The sequence below is a fragment of the Phalacrocorax aristotelis genome, chromosome 15 (genome assembly GCF_949628215.1).
Source record: "Phalacrocorax aristotelis chromosome 15, bGulAri2.1, whole genome shotgun sequence".
NCBI classification, from domain to species: Eukaryota; Metazoa; Chordata; class Aves; order Suliformes; family Phalacrocoracidae; genus Phalacrocorax; species Phalacrocorax aristotelis.
Window position 1 is genome coordinate 248,651 of NC_134290.1, and position 14,190 is coordinate 262,840.

Consider the following 14,190-nt stretch of genomic DNA (forward strand, 5'->3'; position numbering starts at 1 on the left):
TTGCAGTCCAGCAGGGCAGCTGGGGCTTTCTTGCAAGGACACCCTGTGTCAGTGTGTGCTGTACTGCCACGGGCTACTGGAAAGCCTGGGCATCAGGCAGCCTTCAGGGCAATTCCAGTTCCTCTGGGCTCTGCCTTTTCCATTTAGCCCTCTGCTTGCCTAGAGAAGACTTCCACAGGAGGTGAACAAGCATGACTTTTTTTGAGGGAAAGCCTAACAGAGGGGTGACATTCTAAAACAATAATGGGGCCAGAGTGTGCTGAGGGGTGAGCTGTCCTGCACACAGTGATAGTGGCCTGGAACAATGCTGTCGGCTCAGCATGCTTAGGGTGGTTCCCCTGTGTGAAGGACACCATGGCCTTGGTCTTGTGGTTCCAGCTTGAATCAAAAAGAGCCATTTTCTTTAAGAGAGCTTAACTTCTGCCTGGCTTTGCAGGGCCAGCAGCACAGCACCCACAGGGTCGATCCCGGTGTTGGCTGCTCCCTTGGAGATCTCAGGATCAGCATGGTCTGAGCTGCCAGAGATGAGACAGAGTTCAGTGTCTTTCTCCAAAAGCCAAGAGGGCTGCAACAGAGGGAAAGAGAACAGAGCTGATACCCACCTATCTGCAGAGACCCCATCCCCTCCAGACCACACCAGCCCCACCCATCCCTTTTACTGGACAGGAAGAACGGGTGGGACAAAAAGGATCGGCTGGAAGCTGCTGCTCAGGAGTGCCCCAAATGCCCCTGAAGTCTTTCTCTGCCCCTGAAGCATTTCCCAGGAGCAAGGGACAAGGCACAGCAGCACAGAGCTCCATCCATCAGACCTCCTGCTCCCCAGCATGGTCCCAGCAGCACAACTCCCGGCTCTGCCAGTTTAGTTGCACACCCTCCTCCCCCTCAGCGGGGGGGACCCCAGGGAAGGACAGTACCCGAGGTGGGGTGGGACTGAGCAAGGCTGCCGCCAAGGCCACCAGCATGGGCAGAGGTGGGAGAGGGAGGCACAGAGCCCCTGGCTGCCCAGGCCCTGCACAGGGCTGTCAGGGCTCTGCCAGCCACAGGGCTGCCCCTTGCTGCCAGTGCAGTGGCTGGGACTGGGGCCAGGCTGCCAAAAGAGGGACGCCACAGGCTGTGGCTCACCATTGAACCTCACGACCACCTCTCGCAAGGTGACCTGAGCATCCTTCAAGTGTGGCAGGCTCCGACACAGATATGCTTCAACTCTGCTCCTTTTCCTGCACCAGCTGGAAAGAGCACAAGGGCATGGGGCTGGCACAGACCCTCCCCAGTTGGCCAGACTGGTCCCTTCTCCCAGCACCCCCATCCACCTTCTGCCTCAGGCCATTCCCATCTCCCAGCCAGGAGCCCTGTGGGGCTGAGGGTCAGAGACAGACACAGGCAGAGGGGGTCTACTGCCAGGGCCCAGATGGGCTAGGGTCTCTTTCAACATCCTGATGGCAGGGAGGGGGCGTGGCCTGGAGAATAGCCCTTGGTGGGGCTCTGTGCCTGAGGGCAGGGAAGGAGGATGCAGCTCCAGGCTGTGGTCTCTGAGCTGGAGCAGGGCAGGCAAGGCACAGCTGCACAGGGGTCACCCCTTGTCCAGCCCAGGCCCTGAAGCCTGGTAGTTGTCCTCACCAAGCACTCCTCAGTTCTGCATGCTTGCAGTGTCTGGGTCAGGTGCTTGAGGTCTTTCCACTTCAGCAGCTTTGCAGCAATGGGAAGGGCTTCCTGAGAGGCCTGCAGAAGGTCTCAATCACTGGGCAGAGGGGACTGTGGACAGCGATTGGGGCTCAAAGCCCTGGTCTCCAACACCTGCAGGGAGATCTGGGAAGCCTCTAGGGACTCTTGGGTTCAGGCCTTGGTGGCCATGGGCTGCTGCTGAGCCCTACTGGAGCAGGTAGGGCAGGTGTGGGAAATGTCCATGCCAGCTTCTCCACCCCTCCTCATGCTGGGTATGCTGGAACCCTTCCTCTGGGGTGAGCTGCAGGAGGGCTGAATGGGGGGAGCAGGGGTGGAAGGGGACCTCACCTTCCCATCCTCCCCTGCAGCAGGAGGCACAGAGGGAAGAGGAAGGCAGCGGTGGGACGGGGGCAGGCAAGGAGGGGAGCTCTGTCCTGTCCTCAGTGACTCAGGCAGTTGGACCCTGAGGTGAAACAGGCTCCCAAGAGCCCAAATGCCAGCAGCCATGCAAAGCAGCCATAAGTCATGCTCTGCTGAGAGAGGTGTCAGTCATTCTCAGTTACAAGGGAAATAGAACAGCTACATCATTACCCCACCACTGGTTCACACTTCTGTTCACAAGATTAATGGATGAAGTCATCACTTTGAAACCCCTAGATAGTTACTAATACATTTATATTGAAATTAATTGATGTCTTATAGTTGCAGTTCAATAACAAAAAATAAACCGTCACAACTATAGTTTAATTATTGATATATTGGATTGCATTTGATAATGTGGTACGTGTGAATTACTCCACACACACTATCATTCTGTTAAATAGGAAAGGGGCTATACACAAGCACCTTTAACACCAGAGCTTCTCTGTAAGAAACCTTGCCCAATACATTCCTTATTATTTTGTCTTCAAAATAAAGTTATTTTTAAAACCAGAAGTGCTTAATTCTGTATGGCTTTAGAAATTAGACCGTGCTATATAGATTAGCATGAACATTACAGCAAACAAATTAAGACTTCTGTGTAATTCAGGAGACATGCCAAATGGTATGGAAGTACATGTAGGTTTATTCAACTTCAGAAAAAAAGGAAAAAAATCACCATGACAACTGTTCACTGATAGGCCAGGCTTTGCTTCCAATCCCTAGCCCTGTCAGTCAGAGTTAAATCTGAAACTGGTGTGTCCTTGAAGACACATTACATTTGAATTTGACTGTCTGCAAAGGGAAAAGTCAAAAGGCAACTAGTTCACTTTATACAATCTGACACTGCACCTACATCTTTTTTAAGCCATGGCTGAGTAACCCTCATATCTTTCCAGCTTGCTTCGCTTTCACATGCATCCCCTGTTCTCAGGGGAATCACAACGCTCTTGCTGGGCATGCTCCGTGGAGCCACAGCACACAAAGTTCTATCAAAGTCTCAGAGTTGGCAGTGACAAGCAAGCTTTCTGAATATAAAATTGTTATTCTGTTACTTGTATGTGATTAACATCAATGATCACCATAAGACAACAGCACATATTTTCAACAGCCGCTACTGGTTCATAGGTATTGCACAATCCCAGGATAAGGTTTGGCAGGAAAGGTAACTGACTCACATATATGCCTGTTTATCCTACTTACATTTTCTGCCCCATAAGCCCTTCCTTGGGAGACCTTTGCCAATGCCTTGCATGCTTAAGTCTGTTTTTCTGAACTTTTTAAGCTGGTTTTGAGAAACGTGTGAACCATCCTCCATGCCTCATCTCACTGATAGCTTTTGCCAATCTCAGCTACATGCAAAAACCACTAAAGTTTATTAAAAAGATGTTCATTCACTCAAAAATCCATCTCCCACAGGCTAGTATTATTTTCCAGTCTTCCTAATTTGCTGTTCAAAAAAAGGCTCTGCCATTAAACCACTGGAATTATTTTCAGGTAAGACAGCAAGTACCTCCAGATACAAAGCAGACAGCGTCAAAGCACTATCCCTGTCATTTCATTAAAAAAGGAGATTTAAAGATTTCTTGTAATATCTGCAAACTGCAATTGTTTTCTTCTATGCACACAGTTACAGATATGTTTTAATTTAAAATACACTGTAGCTTGCTCACAGCTTCTGGCTGAGATGAGGGAAACGTGGCCTGTTTTGTGCCAAAAGCAGTGCCAGAGGGACAAACGGCTGCTGGCTTGTCTTGGGGTATAGTTGCCAAACCAACGTGAATATTTTTAGCTCCCTGGAAGAAAAAAATACATTAAGCCTGCCACTGAGGCACTCCCAGCTCACCCGTGTGAGGGGATAGCCAACGGGATAACCAGCAGATATTCCCACAGCAAAATACAGGACCAGCACGACAGACAGACACATGCCACAATCACGATGCTCAGGCCTTTCCTCCTCAGGCAGCTCAAGTCTGTTGGGCTACAAAACCAGCTACGAACCCCCTTAAAAAGCACGGAAGGTACATGTGTGCCATGTAAACCTGAACCAGTAATTCCAGGGTAAAAATCCTGCCTCATGCTTCTTGCTATGTGTTGGATGGGATGCAGGGAGGCCACACAGGGCTGTACCCACACAGGCCCCTTTTGAAGGCCAACAGCCCCACGCTTGGCAGGGCTGAGTGGCTGTGGTCCAAGGTATCTGCTGGACAACTGGCTCTGGTGCAGCCCTGCCCACACCCTGAGACACGGGAGATTGCCCTTCCTCCCCACAGCCTGGCAACACCTGAACCTGCCCCATGGCACCAAGCAGCTGTCACATCCCCATTCACAACTAAAGAAAATTTATTACCAAGAATGTCAGCCTTTGCCAAATTGCCAGAAAACAGAAGCCCCATTTTTGAACACTAAAAACCATACCTCACAAGGCTTAGATTACTGGACAGAGACATGACAGTGCAAGTTCTACTACAAAATATTAATTTTCCAATAAATGAGAATATGATTTAACTAATATTTTTGAAATTACAGCGTCAGAAGAATATTAATTTTCTGGCTCATCAGTTTTTCCTTTTTCACTGTCAAAAGAGCTGGAAACTGGTACAAAGACTAATCCTGCTAAATAGCAAGAAAAGCTGATTAAAGAACTTCTACCTCTTACAGTAAAGAGATAATGAAATAAGAAGATGACAATGTCTTCATAGTCACCATCCAAATTTCATCTTAGACCTAAACTGTAATACAGCCTTCTCATGAGAAGCCAGATAGCAATGAATAAAACTTTATATTAGCTGCCAAAAAAACTTGTCATTTTTATCAGATTAAAGCTTTTATCAACTCCACTTATTTGTCATTAATGAAAACATGGTTCTTTGGAAAGCTAACCAATATACAAAGATGGAAGGGGAAAAACACTTGGCATTAGAACTCAACTCCTCCTTTCCCAAAAGGGTGCATCTAGTGACAGACACAGCGTTCTTAAAGGTAGTTACACATTCAGTGAAGCACCAAAAGGCAGTTTCTTCAGGCATCTTAGGCACTTTTTAAAATCTATGAGAATTTTAATTAATAAATTCTTTAATGCCCTTCTTGTATATACTTTTTCAGTTATGTCTGATTGTCTCAAAGAATTATTTGTGGGTATTTAGCTACATAAATCAAAATATAAACCAAAATAAATTACTGCACTATTAACTTGTCCTGCTTTCCCAAGCAACATTACGAAACTTAAATTGAAGCTGACTATTAAGATATAAGCCTGAATTCTGCAGTCTACATCCAGCATCTTTAGCACTGTAGCCCCAAGCATAGGGCTTACATGAGGCTTCAGCAGAGCTAATTATAAAGCATTTCCCATCAGCAAACATCAAGTATACATGCAATTTAGGAAAGATTTAATATAGTTAATTTAATGTGGTCTTCTGCTCTAATAACCAAAACAGACTATTTTACAGTATAAAAAGTAAAACATAATGTACTTTATGTTCACACTCACTGGGCACAAAAGTTCAAGATCACTGAAGCAAAAAAATCATACAAAAGCTTGCAAAAATACTCGACTTCTCAGACTGAAATGAATGGAAAAATACTGCAATAACACCTGCCATAAGCAATCTCTTGTGAAGATGTCCAAGACTGGTTGCCTAACAGCAGTAGGTGTTAATCTAATAAAGGTGGTACACAATTGCATCCATTACATTTGGGAAATCTTTAGGATGATCTCTCAAAATAAGCAATTGCCTCAGACTAAGTCTCTCTCTCTCTCTCCCCATCCCTCAACCTTGTATCTATATAAGCAGGTGATTTGGAAGAACCTTTTGAAGGATGAGCTGGAAGTTCCTGAAACAAGAGACTAAGAGCACACACAAGAATCCAGATCAGCAGTCAGCAATTTCCCCCGCAAGTTTGCTGGTGGCTGGGTCAGACAGCTCACTGCACACTGCCAGATGGCAAAATAATTACTGAAAAATATTGTTTGATTAGTGCCAGCATGAGACAAATGTTTGAGTGGCCTATCACAAAGTGCCATCTGAAGTAAGTGGAAGTACTGATATCCACAGCAGCACTGAACCACAGCTGCACTGCAGTGGCTCAGGACTTCAATATTGAAGTCGAGAATGAAGTTCCCATTCTTGCTGCTTTCCCTTTCCCAGGGACAGAAGTAAGTGCTATCACCACAATGTTCTCCATCCATTTCCTCAGTAAGACGTTAGAAGGCAGACATTCAAAGCTACCTAACACAACTGAAGTACCTATCTACCTTACAGGCTTGCCTCTCAGTTCAGTACATCCAGTCAATGGTGTTTGTGCAGGCTTGTGCAGGACCAATATTGCTAATTGGCCCCGAGAGGTACGTTGCCAGTAAGGTACACATACGCTGCCTAGAAACTTCAGTTGCATCTGACAGTAGGAAACACAAGAAACCAAAAACACAATATTACTTGTAACTTACCATGAAATACACCATTGTCCACCAAGAAGTGCCTGCAGTACTGCAGGCAGCTTTTCTTAGTCAGACTCCAGTAACTCATTGTAAGATGACTTTCTGCTCACCATCAAAGACAGTGACCCTACAAAGTGAAACAGAGTATGGATAATTATGCATCAATTTACAATAAATGTGTAACTACTGCAAGCACTGCAAGAGTGTCTGTCTGTGACCTTTATGCAAAATAGTTCATTAGCTTCTGTGCTGGTTTTGGCTGAGAAGGGGTTAATTCTCCTCACTGTGGGGGTCAGCTACCTTTCCAGCTTCCCGCGCTCTGCCGTGTGGCGGGGGGGGGGCTGGGAGGGGGAGGGCCATGGTGGGGGCGGCTGACCCCGACTGGCCAATGGCAGGTTCATTCCATACCATGTGACACCATGGCCAGTATATTGGGGGGGGGGCGCAGTGGCAGCGCGGAAGCAGCGCGGCGTCGGGTCAGCGGGCGGTGAGCGGCTGCGGCGCGTGCGGTTTGTTTCGGCGGTTCGTTCCTCCTCTCCCTCCCTTCCCCCCTCCCCCGGGGCTTTGCGCCTCTCGTTGTTCTCCTTTACATTGCATTTCTACTGTTGTTTCTTTTAATTTTAATTATTAAACTGTTCTTATCCCAACCCACGAGCATTACCCTTCTGATTCTCTCCCCCATCTACCGGTGGGGGAGTGAGCGAGCGGCTGTGTGGGGCTGAGCTGCCGCTAAACCACGACAGTCTTTTTGGCGCCCAACGTGGGGCTCAAGGGTTGGAGATAATAACAGCTGCTGGTCACAGCACCATGTGGTCCTTTTTGCAGTTGGTGTTAAAAATCGGTGTTGGTTGTTTGAGTCTGCTGTGTTCTGCTGTGATTAGTAATGTTTTGCCTACAAGATTTGTTATACAAACACTCGTTTTCAGCTTTATCTGGTATTTGGGGTTTTTGCTGAAACCATTACTGTCTTCGGATACCGCCTTGTTGAGGCAATTAGCAATTATACCTCCTCCTCGGAGAGATTTTATATGGAGGAAATACAGAATAGTACCTTTGCAACTTTGTTCTATGATGTCTGTGCCTTTGTTACAACAACGTTTTTGTATCTTGAACATCCTTGGGTGGTTAAGGTGCACTTACTGTTAGTTTTTGGGCATGTTGTTTTGGTTTTGACTAAGCAACTTAAGAATATCACCCAGAAATCTGCCCCGAGGCTTGATAGCTACAAGTGGCAGGGCATGTGGGATAGCATGGGCAAATACCTAGGGCAGTGGGCACCCCCAGTGTTTTGGAGTTTCACTCCCGAACAAGTGCAGAATCCTAAAAAACTAGTAGAATATTTGGAGAAAGTATGTTGTTACGCTGGAAACTCCAGAGAGACACAGATAACTGCAACATGCTGGGGTCTGGCCCATGCATACCGAGCCCTGCTCAACAGTATTCAGTGCCCCCAGGGGGAAGAGAAGGTCTCTGGATTGAAATGCAAAGTGACTGGCACTGTAGACAATCCAGCCCTGACAACAGGCACTGCAGCCACTCAAACCCCCACAACAAGTACCGGAGCTAGCTCAGAAAATAAACCCGTACCAGTATCAGTTGCCCCCATACACAAGACAAAATATTGGAAGTGGACATCAACTCGTTTAGAACGGGATGATGAAGAACTAGGGCCATCGCGGGGAGAGGAGGGAGAAGTCATAAATGAAATAGAGACCACCCGATCCCTGTCCTTAAGCGAGTTGCGAGATATGCGAAAAGATTATAGCCGTCGTTCAGGTGAGCACATTGCCACCTGGCTGCTCCGATGCTGGGATAATGGGGCCAGTAGCCTGGAACTAGAGGGAAAAGAAGCCAAACAATTGGGATCCCTTTCTGGGGAAGGGGGCGTTGACAAAGCAATTGGGGGAAAAAACCACAAGCCCTCAGCCTCTGGAGGCGACTCCTGTCTGGAGTGAAGGAAAGGTATCCCTTTAAAGAAGATGTTACATATCGTCCAGGAAAATGGACAACTATGGAGAAAGGCATCCAGTATCTAAGGGAATTAGCTGTGTTTGAGGTGATTTATGGTGACCTGGATGATCAACGGTCATCCAAAGATCCAGATGAAGTCGAGTGCACACGACCCATGTGGTGGAAGTTTGTACGGAGCACACCATCCTCCCATGCAAACTCATTGGCAGTGATGTCCTGGAAAGATGACGAGACACCAACGGTGGCAGAGGTGATAGATAGACTCCGGGATTACGACACAAATATCTCTTCCTCGCTTGTCTCTGCTGTGGAGAAACTATCCCAAGAGGTCCAGCAACTCAAAGAAGATCTGTCCTACTCCCCACCTCGACAGAGCAGTGTCTCAGCTGTTAGGAATAAGCGTCCTTTGGCTCAAAGAAGGGGATACACACCACGGGCCACCCTATGGTTCTACCTGCGTGATCACAGAGAGGACATAAAGAAGTGGGATGGCAAGCCTACTTCGACCCTACAGGCACGAGTACATGAACTGCAAGGAAGAACAGTCACTCAGGGAGGCTCTTCCAGGAAAGCTGCTGCTCCAGTTTCCAGCGAGCAAGTCCCCAGACAGAGGAGTAGAAGCGCAGATTTTATTTCTAAGTGTAATAGAGGGACTCCTGATTCACATTTACAGGAAGTGAGTTGTGACTGCCATGATCAGGACTAGAGGGGCCCTGCCTCCAGCCAGGTGGAGGAAAGGGATAACCGGGCTTACTGGACTGTGTGGATCCGATGGCCTGGCACGTCCGACCCACAGGAGTATAAAGCTTTAGTGGACACCGGCGCACAGTGCACCTTAATGCCATCAAACTATATAGGGGCAGAACCCATCAGCATTGCTGGAGTGACAGGGGGATCCCAAGAGCTAACTGTATTGGAGGCCGAAGTGAGCCTAACTGGCAATGAGTGGCAGAAGCACCCCATTGTGACTGGCCCAGAGGCTCCGTGCATCCTTGGCATAGACTGCCTCAGGAGGGGGTATTTCAAGGACCCGAAAGGTTACAAGTGGGCTTTTGGTGTAGCTGCCTTGGAGACGGAGGAAACTGAACAGCTGTCTACCTTGCCCGGTCTCTCAAAGGACCCTTCTGTGGTGGGGTTGCTGAAGGTCAAAGAACAACAGGTGCCAATCGCCACCACAACAGTGCACCGGCGGCAATATCGCACCAACAGAGACTCTCTGATCCCCATCCATAAACTCATTCACCAACTGAGGAGCCAAGAAGTGATCAGTAAGACCCACTCACCCTTTAACAGTCCCATATGGCCAGTCCGGAAGTCTAATGGAGAGTGGAGACTAACAGTAGACTATCGTGGCCTGAACGAAGTCACTCCACCGTTGAGTGCTGCTGTGCCAGACATGCTAGAACTTCAATACGAACTGGAGTCAAAGGCAGCCAAGTGGTATGTCACAATTGATATCGCTAATGCATTCTTCTCAGTCCCTCTGGCAGCAGAGTGCAGGCCGCAGTTTGCTTTCACATGGAGGGGCGTCCAGTACACCTGGAATCGACTGCCCCAGGGGTGGAAACACAGTCCTACCATTTGCCATGGACTGATTCAGACTGTACTGGAACAGGGAGAAGCTCCAGAACACCTTCAATACATTGATGACATCATTGTGTGGGGCAACACAGCGGAAGAAGTTTTTGAGAAAGGTGAGAAAATAGTCCAAATCCTTCTGAAAGCTGGTTTTGCCATAAAACAAAGTAAAGTGAAGGGACCTGCACGAGAAATCCAGTTCTTAGGAATCAAATGGCAAGATGGTCGTCGTCAGATTCCAATGGATGTGATCAACAAAATAGCAGCCATGTCTCCACCAACTAGCAAAAAGGAAACACAAGCTTTCTTGGGCGTTGTGGGTTTTTGGAGAATGCATATTCCAAATTACAGTATGATTGTAAGCCCTCTCTATCAAGTGACCCAGAAAAAGAATGATTTCAAATGGGGCCCTGAGCAACAACAAGCCTTTGAACAGATTAAACGAGAAATAGTCCATGCAGTAGCTCTTGGGCCAGTCCGGGCAGGACAAGATGTAAAAAATGTGCTCTACACTGCAGCCGGGGAGAATGGCCCTACCTGGAGCCTCTGGCAGAAAGCACCTGGGGAGACCCAGGGTCGACCCCTAGGGTTTTGGAGTCGGGGATACAGAGGGTCTGAAGCCCGCTATACTCCAACTGAAAAAGAGATATTGGCAGCATATGAAGGGGTCTGAGCTGCTTCAGAAGTGGTTGGTACTGAAGCACAGTTCCTCCTGGCACCCTGACTGCCAGTGCTGGGCTGGATGTTCAAAGGAAACATCCCCTCTACACACCATGCAACTGATGCTACATGGAGTAAATGGGTTGCACTGATCACCCAGCGGGCTCGAGTAGGAAACCCCAGTCGCCCAGGAATCTTGGAAGTGATTATGGACTGGCCAGAAGGCAAAGATTTTGGATTATCACCAGAGGAGGAGGTGACACGTGCTGAAGAAGCCCCACTGTATAACAAACTGCCAGAAGATGAGAAGCAATATGCCCTGTTCACTGATGGGTCCTGTCGCCTTGTGGGAAAGCACCGGAGATGGAAGGCTGCTGTATGGAGTCCTACGTGACAAGTAGCAGAAACTGCTGAAGGAGAAGGTGAATGGAGCCAGTTTGCAGAGGTAAAGGCCATCCAGCTGGCCTTAGACATCGCTGAACGGGAAAAGTGGCCAGTGCTCTATCTCTCTACTGACTCCTGGATGGTGGCAAATGCCCTGTGGGGCTGGCTGCAGCAATGGAAGCAAAGCAACTGGCAGCGCAGAGGCAAACCCATCTGGGCTGCCACATTGTGGCAAGATATTGCTGCCCGGGTAGAGAACCTGGTTGTAAAGGTACGGCATGTGGATGCTCACGTCCCCAAGAGTCGGGCCACTGAAGAACATCGGAACAACCAGCAGGTAGATCGGGCTGCCAAGATTGAAGTGGCTGAGGTGGATCTGGACTGGCAGCATAAGAGTGAACTATTTCTAGCGCGGTGGGCCCATGACACCTCAGGCCATCAAGGGAGAGATGCAACATACAGGTGGGCTCGTGATCGAGGGGTGGACTTGACCATGGATATTATTGCACAGGTTATCCACGAATGTGACACATGCGCTGCAATCAAGCAAGCGAAGCGGGTAAAGCCTCTGTGGTATGGGGGACGATGGCTGAAATATAAATATGGGGAGGCCTGGCAAATTGACTATATCACACTCCCACAGACCCGCCAAGGCAAGCGCCATGTGCTTACAATGGTAGAAACAACGACTGGCTGGCTGGAAACATATCCTGTCCCCCACGCCACTGCCCGGAACACTATCCTGGGTCTTGAGAAACAAGTCCTGTGGCGACATGGCACCCCAGAGAGAACTGAGTCAGACAACGGGACTCATTTCCGAAATAGCCTCATAGACACCTGGGCCAAAGAGCACGGCATTGAGTGGGTGCATCACATCCCCTATCACGCACCAGCCTCTGGGAAAATTGAACGGTACAATGGACTGTTAAAAACTACACTGAGAGCAATGGGGGGGTGGGACATTCAAGCACTGGGATACACATTTAGCAAAAGCCATGTGGTTAGTCAACACGAGGGGATCTGCCAACCGAGCTGGCCCTGCCCAGTCAGAAATCCTACATACTGTGGAAGGGGATAGAGTCCCTGTAGTGCACACAAAAAGTATGCTGGGCAAAACAGTCTGGGTTCTTCCTGCATCCGGCAAAGGCAAACCCATTCGTGGGATTGTTTTTGCTCGAGGACCTGGGTGCACTTGGTGGGTGATGCAGGAGGATGGAGAAATCCGATGTGTGCCTCAAGGGGATTTGATTTTGGGTGAAAACAGTCAATGAACTGAATGGCACAATGTGAACTGCTATATAATATTGTGTGTCACCTCTGTGTTGTATCAATGATATCAGAGTACGAGCCTCCCAACCCATGGAAGATCAACTATGAAACAAGCCGTGCAGCAGTGATGGAACGATGACTGACTCGGTATGCAGCAACCCAACGCCACACACCATCTCTCCCACCCGGAAAGACTGATACAACAGATGGAGCCCAGAGTCATGGACTGGGTGAACTCAATGGACATTTTAATGGACATTTTACAGGGAAGGTCCATGAACTAAGGGAATGATGTCTGTGTATTATGTTAAAGGATGGGAAGGGGAGGGGTGGTGGTTGGTACGGTTGTATTGCATCGTATGGGACCTGGGCATGGTGTAAATGGTATGGAATAAGGGGTGGAGAATGTGCTGGTTTTGGCTGAGAAGGGATTAATTCTCCTCACTGTGGGGGTCGGCTACCTTTCCAGCTTCCCGCGCTCTGCCGCGTGGCGGGGGGGGGGGGCTGGGAGGGGCAGGGCCATGGTGGGGGCGGCTGACCCCGACTGGCCAATGGCAGGTTCATTCCATACCATGTGACACCATGACCAGTATATTGAGGGGGGGCAGTGGCAGCGCGCAGGCGGCGCGGCGTCGGGTCAGCGGGCGGTGAGCGGCTGCGGTGCGTGCGGTTTGTTTCGGCGGTTCGTTCCCCCTCTCCTCTCCCCTCCCCTCCCTTCCCCGGGGCTTTGCGCCTCTCGTTGTTCTCCTTTACATTGCATTTCTACTGTTGTTTCTTTTAATTTTAATTATTAAACTGTTCTTATCCCAACCCACGAGCGTTACCCTTCTGATTCTCTCCCCCATCTACCAGCGGGGGAGTGAGCGAGCGGCTGTGTGGGGCTGAGCTGCCGCTAAACCACAACAGCTTCATAAAAAGCATTACAACAAGCATAGTCCATCACTCTCCAAACATGCTCATCTCCAACGATATTCAGGCAAAGGGTGCGGGTAGATCACTTGGATGCAACTAGAGATGGACTGCCAGTGATGCTTACAACTAGCAAGTTTAATATTGCTGAAGTGAGACCACACTACCCCACAGCCACTGCACCAACGATGGGTGCCCGTTGTTACAGTCAGTCCCCATAGCCCCTGCAGACTATTGTGGGGCCATGGAAAGATTATCAGTTTAATCCATTTAATGATGCTGCCCCATATTTACACCTACAGACACATCAGACAAAATCACAAAACTATAAATTCTCCCCAGTGAAGGGTACAAAAAAAAAAAAAAGCCTAAAGGTAACGACTTCTTGAGTTTGAGACTGCAGAGTAACATTACGTGGGTACAGAGCCCCCAGTCATCACCCAGTGGTGATCACCTCATCAAAACACAGTGCCAGGACTAAAAGCTATTGCTTCTCCTCAACTTCCCTTAATCTCCTTTACTGCACACCAACTTTAGCCTCTTAATGCTTCTAACACTCTCTCTCACTGTCCTCATAGTCAGGCTCCAACACTGAAAATATCCAGTGATTTCAAACAAACCAAAGGTGCCAGGACTAAAATCTAGTACATGTCCTAATCTTCCCTTGGCATACCCTTCCCTGTAACTCTATCATTTTGGCTCTCCACTTGCCAGACTTCCTAAAATTCAAAATACTCTCACTGTATTCAGAGTCCAGGTCTGAAACTGTAAACATAGAGTGATTTCACTCTCACCAACGGTGCCAGAACTAAAAGCTATTGCTTATATTCGCCTACCCTTGGTGGCCATTTCACAGCAACGGTATTATTGTGGCTAAACACTGGCTAGACTTTTAG